Source organism: Penaeus monodon, chromosome 14, assembly GCF_015228065.2.
Source record: "Penaeus monodon isolate SGIC_2016 chromosome 14, NSTDA_Pmon_1, whole genome shotgun sequence".
Lineage (NCBI taxonomy): Eukaryota > Metazoa > Arthropoda > Malacostraca > Decapoda > Penaeidae > Penaeus > Penaeus monodon.
In genome coordinates this window covers 51,408,732-51,421,216 of record NC_051399.1, presented here as the reverse complement: position 1 = coordinate 51,421,216, position 12,485 = coordinate 51,408,732, and the positions used below count along the sequence as shown (strand labels likewise).

Sequence of the window (12,485 nt, the reverse complement as noted above, 5' to 3'; positions counted from 1 at the left end):
AGTTTACGTAGAACGATGCACAAATCAAAGTATGATCATGTTCGAGTTCGAGTTCATTCACAGATACTTTTACTAACAACTTCGTTCTACTACACGGATTTTCACGCGATATGTTGGTACATGTATGATGCAATATGTGGGCTTTAGTTTGACCATTTCAAAACTAATAAGCCATAGAGGTGCAACTAAACTAAACCATATCTACTAGGAAAAGCATATTTCTTCAGTGATATTTCCAACGAATTTTAGGTGCATATATAATATTAACTACTCCTAGATGATTTTGTTTTTGAATCCAAAGATTCATGAATCTTTAAAAAAATCGATTTTGATTGTTTATGATAGTAACGGTATTCATATGCGACGTTTCAATTTCAAGTGTTATATCTAATTAAGTTAAATCTGCCTGACAATTATACTTGGTTAATTTGAACATCATGATTACACATTTGCTTTTAAGTGTGCTAATCTTGTAAGATAAATATCTATTTACTTCACGATAAACCTTTTTTGATCTTATATTTATCGTTCTAGTATTCCCCAGCCTACCTTTGTTGGTTACTGGGTGACCATTTATACCTAACTCTGGTTTCCCTTCAAAACGCATAAATCTTCGCCTTTTACTAAAGGTTTCCGTGGAGGGGAACAACTTAGTGTCTTATTCAATTTTATTTCTATAGCCCACTTCGGTGGGTTCATTAAAATGATATGTTAAGACTATATACATTTGATCTAATGTATATAGTTCAAGGGGATTCAGTTTTAATAAACCTGTTAGAATGCCCATTCCATTTCAAGCTAGACCCTAAGAATTCATACACTTTCATTCTCATCTAAAACCCACATCTTGAAGTTTTAGGAAGTGTTAACATTATATTTCTGAAGGGAAAATAACATATTCTTGAACAAATAGTTACGCCTCAAATGATACGCAAAATTAAGCAACTACTGATCACAACATTTACATAAAAGGAAAAAAATCAAAGTTTTCTTATATATTAGTGGTAGTTATATGAAAAAAAAAAACTAATAATAAAAATAATAATAATAATAATAATAATAAAATAGTTGTCAATGTCTTCGATATTGTATTTTTCTGCAACTGGTCATCTCCCAAACGTTCAGTAACTGGATAGCTAATATAGGATTACAAGATCTGTATGTCCGGTATGTTTAAAAAAATAATTTACGAGAATAATAATAGCCACTCGACAGTTTCTTCTATTGAGTTGGTTTATCATATATATGTAATGGGATATACAAACCATAAGCATTTAAGAGATGCTACGCCATTTAAGAATCTTTCTCTCGCCAACACTTAAGAGAGCTAGTTCTAATGTAATACTTTTGTTAACGATATGTAAAAAGGGGATAGCGGATATTTGTATAACGATATGTAAAAAAGGGGATAGCGGATATTGTATAACGATATGTAAAAAGGGGGATAGCGCGAACGCAGTCCCCACTAACAAAAATTGCGCACTCGAGTTAACCACATTTGGGTTAATCGCAAGGGTCAGCGCCACCGGGGTGCAATGGTGAGCATCGCCTTGGGAAAACCGCCTTCATGATCACGGTATCTCCTGTGCCCGGTAAGTATGCTAATACAAACCCCCCCGCGACCCACGCTCACACTTACTGAGAACCCACGCGCTCTATAAACCTAATACAAATATCAAATTGAACTTTTCTTTGCGAAGATTCTACTAGTGAACTACACTTATGTTCAATTTATAAACTGTATTTGGGAACAAAGATGTCAATGATCAACAATCCTTATTATTTCCTAAATTATTTGTATATAAGCTTTTTTCCAGCTGTATTCCGTTATGCTTCTTTTATCCTCTCCGTGATATTTTATGTCTATTTTCGTCGGTTTCTATATATATATATATATATATATATATATATATATATAGTATATAATATATTATATATAAAATAGATGTATATATATATATATATGTATATATATGATATATATATATAAAATATATATATATATATATATATTATATTATATATATAAACCAACATATGCACACTCACACATATTCATCAAAACCCTTCGTAAATCTATAAATACAGATGGATAACATGTACGAAAATATTTGTAGAAATGTAATATTAACATGATTTTAAATGCACACAGGATATGCATTTTTCAAATCTTTGGGTTTTATTACGTTAGACTAATATCAAATATCGCAATACTCTCTCTCTCTCTCTCTCTCTCTCTCTCTCTCTCTCTCTATATATATATATATATATATATATATATATATATATATATATATATATATATATATATGCATAATAGTAAACGATCATAGAATGTTACTCAATATACCCAGAAATAATCATTTTCTTTCGTTAAGGTTTCCATATATATATATATAATATATATATATATATATATATATATATATATATATATATTATAATATATATATATATATATATATATATATATATATAATATACACACATTTTCTTGTATAATGCAAATACAGAATATGTACGAAAGTGTTCGTGTGCGTGCGTGTTAGTGTGTTGCGCTTACGTTTTTACGAGTACATAATACACATGACGTCAGTGTGTGCAGATATACAGGTGCTAAATATTTATATACAGTATAATAGGCCTTGGGCATATATATATATGTGTGTGTGTGTGTGTGTATGCAGGCAATGTGTCTGTGGGTGTGAAAGTTGTGTTAATAAAGAGGTTTTGTGATAGTTGGCTAAGAAGCTACAAGTATTTGTCCGATAAAGTTATCCTTGTAAATCCCCGCAATAGTTTCTGGGAATTTTCATACAGGAAACATTTCATATGCAATCAAGATTTCAATAACTTCCAATGTCATGTCGCTTAAATCCTTATATCTATAAAGAATATCACTAGCAAGTCTTCAGAAACATTTTCTCGGACACGCACACAACCTTGTTTCAGTATCGCTTCTCGGCCTTTGGCTAAGATCAAAGTGGGAGTATCTGTTCTTATCAGCTTAATATCTGATACGATCCCCTGTGGGATCTACGATATTAAAAATGATTTTTGGAAAATGGCGAAGTGCTAGGGGCTTGCTCCACCTTTGCCGCGGATCGGCCCGGTATTGCAGTACCCGGGATTGGTCCACTCCCTCCGGGGAGGATATCATCTAATTATATTTATTTGCAAGTAATAACAACCATTAAGATTAACCCCTTTCTTAACAGATGGTATTACACTAGCTTCAAGAAAATATTGACTTCAACGGTTACCTTTCTGCAAATAAAAACCGAAATTTAAATGATTTCTGAGAACTGGCCACTTATTGCAGTACCTCCTAGACTGATCCAATCTCTCTGGGAAGCTATTAATTAATAAAACATATCAACTAGTTGACGATATATCACAGGTAAGGCTACAATCACATTCAGCTCCAAGTGTGTAAAACACCAGTGCCGTCCCACTCCATGTGACACCTTAGTGTAGTAACTTTTGGTATACATAACTATGAATTTTGTCATTCATTAATTAATCACGATTGCACCTTCACATTCATTGACTTTGGTGTTACCGTAACATTAAGTAACAAAGGGGGTACAGGAACTCGAGTATAATAATTATACATGGTGGCAATACTAAGAATAGTGGCATCAAAAGTAGACAAAGCAATAATGATTATATCTAATAGTTTTACTTGTAATAGAAAGCACAAAAGTATCTACATCTGCGAGCAAATTAATTGCTTATTATTTAAAATATGGTTTAAACACTTAAACTGATGAAAATTACATTAATAACAAGTACTGACACTTCCTATATTTTACTGGCAACACATTGAAATTGTAATTTTTGTTCTTAACAGTTTTCAAAAGTTTAACCCAATCGGCACGGATGGCAAGATTACATGCCATACCACTGTAATACAAGTTTATTTATAGTATTTACACAGATGGCTCTACAAGTGCTTAATCACCAAGGAGTCAGTCATTAGTCATACCTAGCTCACCTGTTTACCCTTTCATTGACTTTAGAAAGGGTCTTTTGCATTATATCATTGTCTTAAATGTTACCAAGATTTCAATAACAGTTAATAACCATAACACCAGTAACAATAATAACAGCATTGATATCAATTGTATTAAAAAGAAAAACCTTTTTCTCGCCATTTAAAGAAATGGGAAAATCAGGATCGGTCACTAGGGCACATGTGGAACCATCGGTATGTTAAAAAAAACTAATGGGGACAGACTTATACATCTGTGGTGGTTGGGTTAAGATACTTCTTGTGGATTGATATTCAACCCGTCACAACGGTCATCAAAACTCTCAAGCACAACACTTTCGATCCGCTTTAAGCTCATAGGGTTACATTAACAGTCCTCATCATGGTTGAATATATTCCGAGGATCTTGGTGAGAAACCCGGCAATCGCACTTTTGAAGTGATCCTGTAAAGTATGATAATACTAACAATTTCAGAATTCAATGTCACACTACATTTAACTTAGGACTTTATTTTACTACACCGAATTTGCACATTTTCCTATTGTTATATGAATGACGTAATATGTGAATTTAGTTGCCATATATAAAATGCTTGCATGCTCTACACCAAATATGGTAGGAAATGTAAAGTTTATACTGTACATGGTAAAATAAGTATCAGAGCTTTCTGAAAAAAAAAATAATAATAATAAATAAATATAATAAATAATAATAATAATAATAATAATAAATGTACCATGAAAGATAGACTAAACTAAACTATATGTACTATGAATGCATATTTCTTCAAAGAACACATTTTGGCATAAATGCTTAGTTAACATAAACATCATGACTACACATTTGCTTTAAAGCATGCTGATTACTGAGGATACCGCTGATGCTGTCCGTAACATGACTGAAAAGTATAGATGAGTAACCAATGAATCAGTAGGAGACACTCAACATCTCTGTGGGTTTTGCACACACAATTCTGGTGGAGAGTTTTGGGCTAAGCAAGCTTCCTGCTCAATGAGTCCCTAGGCTGTTGTGCCCAGATCTGCAGCAAACGAGGGGTAGATTTTTCAATGGAAATTTTAAACAAGTGAGATGAGGACTCTGAAGCTTTTCTGCAGAAAATTGTGACAGGGGATGAAATATGGCTGTACCAGTAGGATCCTGAGGATAAAATTCAATCAAAGTAGTGGCTGCCCAGGGGTGGAAGTGGACCAGTCAAAGCAAAATCAGAGTGTTCAAGAGGAAAGGCCACTGTCTTCCGAGATGCAGAAGGAGTTTTGCTAGCTGACTTCCTCAAGAGCAAGAAAACAATTACATCTGCTTATTATGAATGTGATTTGAGATAACTGTCACAAAAAAAAAAAAAAAAAAAAAAAAAAAAAAAAAAAAAAAACACCTAGAAAGTTACATCAACACATTCTCTTCCACCACGACTATGCACCCGCTCATGGCGCTCGGTAGTTAAAAGTTGTGCTACCTGAATTTCAATGGGAAATCGTCTAACATCCACCTTACAGCCCCAATTTAGCCCGATTTCTTTCTGTTTCCAAACTTTTAAAAAATATTGGAAGGTACCAATTTTCCATCGGTTGAAGATGGAAATGAGCTGCTATATCAAAATAACAATAATTAGATTGACCTTAAATGATTAAGGCCATCTAAGCTTAAATGGCCTTAAAGGCTGGTATCAACGTCTGCAGAAGTGTATTGCCCTGAACGAGCATATGTTGAAAAAATAAGCATCATAACTGAAACCATTTTTCTGCTGTTCTTTTTTCACAAACTTTTGAAGCCCCCTCGTATATATAAACATATGAAAAGCCACAAAAAGAAATTAAAAAAATTTGAGACATTTCAAATTTTTCTCATATAGAACAAATAACCATATATATGTATATATGTATATATATATATATATATATATATATATATATATATATATATATATATATATATATTTATGTATGTGTATGTATTTTGTATATATATACATATAAATACATATGGCTTCACTTTATTTTTCTATTAGCTTTAGTCTGTCAATTGGTGGGGCTGCAAAGAAGTAAAAAATCCCTGAATCAGGCATAAACTTTCTGGGTACCAAGGAATGAGCTCAAAACCTGGACAAAAACAACTCTTCTTTTGAAGCAGAACACCATCTTGTGAATTATGTTAACAGGTTAGTTAAGTGGGCACATCAGTTACAAAAGCATATGTACTTAATGCTGTAAAGGCCATCCACAGGATGGAGAAAGTCAATGAAGTGCAAGAGTTTCCCATACATTTACTGGAATAGAACCAAAACAATAATAGTCCCTTTTCTGAAAAAGATATCTGGAGCTAAATTCCACACACTAGAATCATTAACATGAAAAAGAGGAGCACTCTCTTCATTACAAGACCAACATAACATGGTTGCATTGTGTAGATGGTTTTATCCCACCACCTATGGCCAAGATATTTCCCTTTGGCTACAGCTGTAGGAAAGACGAGAAAGGATATATTACATACTATACTCTTAATGAATACCTCAGCAAAGATTTCAATGACTGGCTCCTTCCATCACAATACAACACATACATACATACATAATATAATATATATATATATATTATATATATATATAATTAATATGCTACGCCAGTGGGTCTTTGTCTCTGTGCAAAACATGTGTTAACATGAAAAGGATGACCTGGGCATGTGTGAACATGAAGGGACCTGGGCAAACATGACGCAGCGGCTGTGAGCGGAGGAGCGGAGGAAAATGCAAGAGAACGAGTTGGGTGCTGCTCCTGTGAAGACCTTGTTGTGCCTTTGTGACCTGATAAACTTGTGTTGCCCTGTTATAAGCTGTATCGTGCAGTGTGACATGCTGGTTTTCCCCCTGTATTGTGCCTATAGAAAAGTGTACGGGGGAAATAACTTGTGTAAATAAAGGAAAGACTGTCTTTTGTGTTTATTTCGTGCCTGCCTCGCCACGTGGCGTTTCCCCTCGTGGTGTTTTGGGACGCTGTGGTGCTCGGTGCCTCTTGGAGCTGTTCAGTGTTCACGACCCTGTGGATAGCACGCCGTCTGCCTAGCCTGCCTTGTGTTGGTGGCAGAGAGATGAGGCGGTCGGCGTAAAAACTATTATACGTGAGGGAGAGAAGCAACAAAGACCGGAAGAGGAACCTATAGAGATATACAGTAAGGATCAACTTACAAAGGAAGGGTGTTTTGGGATTCAAACCTGTTGCAATTGAATTTTAAATAAACTTTGGTAAATTTGTTTTTTTTCATCCCCGATTCCTGATATATAACAAAGTTTTAGTCAGTATAAAAATCCTGAGTTTTAAAAACTAGATCTGGGGATTTTTCACCGTGCCCTGAGTTTCGCGTTTTTTAATAGAAGTTTTTAAATCCAATTAATTAGTAGTATCTAGATTTTCCTTACAATAGTATGTGATCAGCAAAACGAAAACCCCTGTACCAGACACGTCATAGCACGAGTATTAATGATATTTTCGTTCAATGCGCAATCGAATCCAAACCGTTTTTTTACAGACCCCTTTCGCAACCCATCTTAGCTTGCCCACTCGAGGGATTCTGAGAATGAGGGTAATCTTTAATCAAAATGATATACATTTGTTTGTATTATGATCAGAATATATACCAAATCATGATATGTGAAATTTATGTTTAAATTTTTACATTTAAGTAGCCCTTATTTACCATTATCTGACAATAATGACTATGTTAATAGAGAAATAAAAACAATAAAATCAAACGATACAAATAAACTACAAATGATGATAATAAAACAAACAATAGGGGGAAAAATGTTTTTTTAAAAATCCCCAAGGTTAAATTTAATAATAGTTTTTTGCTTGGGTAGTTACATCAGTTGTGCAAGAGATGCAGTAGAAGAATACAATTAAAAAACCCATACAAAAATTATATACTAAATTTCTTATACTGTTGTAAACCTTTTATTTTTTTACAGAGTTGCACAGCTCGAAATTAGTCAAAGTTTGGGCGATCCCAAGAAAGTGGTAACAAAGATTTAAAATTTCCCAATATCCCGATGTGATTAGCTTACTTTACAAAGCAGATCTCATCGTTATACGGAATGTCAGGTAGAAGTTGAAGAAAAAAGAAACACGCATTTTTTAGAATTAAAAAGAGAGCACGACAAAAAATGGAACGTTGTAAAAACCTTCCCAACGACATACCACGTGAAAGCCCCGTTTCGCCCGATAGCGAAGTTAAGCAACTTTGGGTTGGTCAGTATTTGGATGGGTGCCCGCCGGGAACACCAGATGGTGGGCCTTTTTTTACATATAATAATTATGTTTTGCATTTTTATTCAATTTAAAAAAGCCTTTTAAATTTTTTGAAAAAGTAAATAAAGGGAAATTGTTGGGTAAAGGGGGAAATGAGTAAAGTTATGCCGTCGGAAAAAAAGGCAAAAAACGAAAGGTGAATTAAAGTAAATTAATTTTCTGCTTTTTAAACTTTTTAAATTTCCAATTTTAAAACAGATTTTATTATTTTGGGAATTACTTGGACCGTAATAATACTGTTGTTTTAGTAAGAATAATTTTAGCAGTGGTATCTAAAAAAGAACAACAGGTAAAAAGGGAATGCAATAATGATAATAAAAAAAGAAAAAACACGATAAAGTTTCCCAATATTTGGTTTCAGTTAGAAGCTTTATTTCGTCCCTTCTTGAGACTTAGGGAGAAAAAAAGGGAAAAAAGACTGTCGTCTGTGTAGGACTGTGAGTCAAAAGGAAAAAATTTAAATGAAAAGGGGGTTTTGCATAGCTAACAGCCCGAAAACAATTTTTCCCCGGTAAAACCCACCATTCCGACCCCGATCAGCAAAATTCAAAAAACTTTGGGATTTGGGAGGGTGTTTGCTTGGGGAACCCCCAGATGCTTTTGGCATTTGTTTTATTTCAAAAGGAATTTTTTTCCACTGCAAAAAATTTAGAAGACCCCCACAGGGCCCCAAAAAAAATACCTAGACCGAAAAAAAATTCCCCACGATCATAAAATATATATATAATATATAATTAATATATTATATATATATAAATATTATCATGGTGAATAGTATTAAAACCCCATAAAAAGGTTATTTTAGTTACTTAGGTAAGTTAAGATCATATAATTAATACTTTTGTTTTTTACCAGGGTCTAGTTTTTTCGCGGGGGAGATTTCGAAAACCCACCCGGAAACTCATCCTAAAACCATTTTTTCGATTTTTAGCAAGCTAAGAGTGGTTTTGCGAAACGGTTTTGTACAAAAACAGGAGAACGAGCACTGAGGCACTGAGCGTAAAACGTTCAGTTTACACCGTGCAATAGACGGTCTAGTACAGGAAATTACGTTTGATGGTCAGGGTCTGTTTTCAATGCATTTTAAAAAGAAAAAATAGTGTATATTTGGGAAAAAAATAGTATGTGATATATACATGTAAAATATACCAAACATTGTATAAAATATTTTTAAAAATTATATATATAATATATATATATTATATATATATATATATAATACATACATAGGTGTGTGTGTGTGGGTGTGGCAAAAAACCCCAAAATCATTGTGAAAAATACTGTTCTGGGTTAAAAAACTCGGGTTTAGCAACATCAATGGGAATTTTTTTTATGGGTTTTTAAGTATGAGTGGTGAAAAAAAGTTTTAAAAATGACAAAATTATAAAAACCCAGATGCTATGAAATTTTGTTATATTGCTGTATGTTTTTTTAAGTTTAAAGGAGTTACAGCATTTCCTTTATATATTTGCAAAAAAGAACTTAGTTAGTCAATAGAAACCAATAAAAGAAAATTACCGTTGAAAAGAGCGGGAAGGATAGACAAAAAACGGGACAGAAAAAATTTTAGTGGTAGGGGTAAATCAAAAAACAATAAAACAGTAATATTGCAAATAAAATTTATAAGTAAAGAAATGCTACCCCAGTGGGTCTTTGTTCTGTGCAAAACATGTTTTACCATGAAAAGGGCCCTGGGCAGGGTAACATGAAGGGACCTGGGCAAAAAGACGCAGCTGGCGTGAGGGAGGACGGAGGAAAACCCGAGGAGACGGATTTTGGGTGCGCTCCTGTAAGACCTGGTGTGTGCCTTGGCCCTGATATAATTGTGTTGCCTTTTATAAGGTATCGGCAGTGTGACATGCGGGTTTTCCCCCCTTTTTGGGCCCCTAAAAAAAAGGTAGGGGGAAAAACTTGTGAAAAAAGGAAAGACTGCCGTGTGTTTTTTTGTGCCTCCCTGCCATTTGGCGTTTCCCTCGGGTGTTTGGGACGCTTTTGTCCCGTCCCTCTTGAGTTTTCAGGTCAGACCCTGTGGAAAACAACCGTCTGCCTAGCCTGCTTTGGTTGGGGCAGAGAGAGACGAGGCGGGTAACAAATGGTGTCAGGAGGGGATTTGTATATTTGATCAGGAGAGCCCCGATTTATCATGTCGAAAAGAGGGCGCACCCATGGGGAGAGGAGGCTATGAGAGGCAGGCACGAGTGAGGTGAACCCGAGCCAGATGGCCTGATCACTGCCATGGGGCCCGGTAGGGGGGAGGAAATGGCAAAAAAGGGAGAAGACAGGAAGAGGGACGAGCAGGGGGACCATCTCGTCGAGATGCAGGCAAGGAAGGCAGAGGAACAGTTCTGCCGACTTTTGAGGTGCTACAAAACAATCTTGCATCTGTGAAGATGGAAATCAGCAGTATACCGAAAAGGCCTGCAAAAAAGCGTAAGAGTGAACTGATGGAGGAGGTGAGACTTGAAGGGCGAGGTTAGGGCCCGAGGGAGGGAAATGAAAGGGGGGAAAGGGGGCGTCAAAGGTAGTAAAAGTTGCAAAACAGAGAAAGGGAGACGAGGTTCTGGCAAAAAAATGCCGGTGTCAGATTAGGGGTCTGCCGGGGTCCGTGGCAGGAAAAACCCGGGCCTCGCACTGTCGTGCGGGGGCCCGGGTGTACAGAAGGGGGGACCCCCTCGGAACCGCTCCTGGGTTTGGTGGCGGCAAAAAAGGACCCGGTAAACCCGCCCCGTTTCCCCTCCCTCCCTTCCTCCCCCCCGGGCGTGTTAGTTAGGACGCGTTCTCCCCCGCAGCCCCTCGGGCCCCCGACATTCTGTGAGGCATAAGCAGCTGAGTTGACGGGGAAGGGGGCCTGGGAGGCATATGTCGCCCAATTAAATGCTGGCATCTGCAGGGTGGGGCCCCGGGGAAAAGAAAGGCCCGCAGCTGGTAACAGAGCAAGGGGGCCCCAGGTGGAAGTGTTTGGGGCATCTGCCACCCCAACATGCTCTTACACCAGCGGGCGGAGGCTTTTAAAAAGCCGTTTCGGGCACCCCCCCAGGCCGAGGTATATCGGGCCCCCTTGAAGAAGCGGACCTGAGCGGGCGAGACACTGTCCCAGTGGCGCAGGATGTGGGGGCGTGGTAAAGGGGGCGTCCCCCGCGGCTGCGGAAGAGAGATCGTGGTCCTGGGCCCCCGATTTCTTTGTTTACGCTTTTTCGGACCAGAGCTGCAAATCTACGTAAGGGCACACCTGGGGACTGCAGGTGGGGTGGGAGGGCCTTTGGGGTTCGAGGCCTTCTGAAGGCAAAAAGGGCTAGGGCCCGGCTCAGCCCCGCCTGACTCGGGGCCAGAAGGCTAAAGGGGAGAAGGGAGATTGAGAAGGGAGCCCGAGCACTTTCCAAGAGACTGTGGGGCACGGGGATTGTGTGCAGCTCAAGGGGCCAGTGGAGGCTGTTGGGCGTGGCAGACGGTGCAGCGGCTGGCGGGTATGTGGCCGATCTGGACGAGCATGCTGCGGGCCCTTTAACCTGATGCAGAGTAAGGCGTGTGTCGACCTTTGGGCGGAAGGGTGAGGGGGCACGGTGAAGATTGGCCTTTCTTCCCAAGGGGGGGGCTGTTGGCAGACTGCACCTTGCCCCAGGACAGGTCTAGGGAAACCGTGTCGGGCTGTCAAGAGTGATGCATGGAATAGAGGGCCTCGGGAGCCCATTTTAAAACCTGCAGTTGGGGATGGGGGTAGCGGTTGGGCGGAGCCTTTTTGGGACAGGGGAAGGGTTTTTTACAGTGTTGGTAGTAAATTCCGATAAGGCCCAGAAGGGCAGTGGGAAAGCTGGGGATTTTGAGGAAATGGAGCGTCCAGAAGAGTCGTCGGGGAGCGAGGAGTTGGTTGGGTTTTGGGGGGCCCCGCCGACCCTTGAGGGTTGGCGCCGGCTGTGGTGTTTCCCTGGGCCAGGAAGCACTCGGGTCCATGGGAAAAAAAAAGTGAAGTCAGCCCCCGTAGCGGGGATGAGGACGTGGGGAGACGCGGGCCCCAGATGAGGGCGAGCATTTGGACGGTAGGGGGATGCAGCAGGGGCGTAATGGGACCATGAGCCGGGTCTTGGGGGACAGGAGATACCCTCTGGGTGCCCCTGCCCAATCTACCGCCGCCCACACCTCCTCAGAGCGCCTCAGTGAAGCGAAGGAAGCCGCA

General features: G+C 38.4%; 3 non-coding genes across 3 annotated transcripts; 2 read left to right on the top strand and 1 right to left on the bottom strand.

Annotated features, from left to right (window-relative positions):
* The first annotated feature begins 580 nt into the window (after positions 1-580).
* LOC119581410 lies at positions 581-697 on the top strand. Its single transcript, XR_005229546.1, has one exon. It is a non-coding gene; the product is annotated as a U5 spliceosomal RNA (small nuclear RNA).
* Positions 698-1,439: 742 nt separating this feature from the next.
* LOC119581333 lies at positions 1,440-1,600 on the bottom strand. The gene has a single exon (XR_005229483.1). It is a non-coding gene; the product is annotated as a U1 spliceosomal RNA (small nuclear RNA).
* A 1,353-nt stretch (positions 1,601-2,953) lies between these two features.
* Positions 2,954-3,144, top strand: LOC119581359. The gene has a single exon (XR_005229504.1). It is a non-coding gene; the product is annotated as a U2 spliceosomal RNA (small nuclear RNA).
* The last annotated feature ends 9,341 nt before the right edge of the window (positions 3,145-12,485 follow it).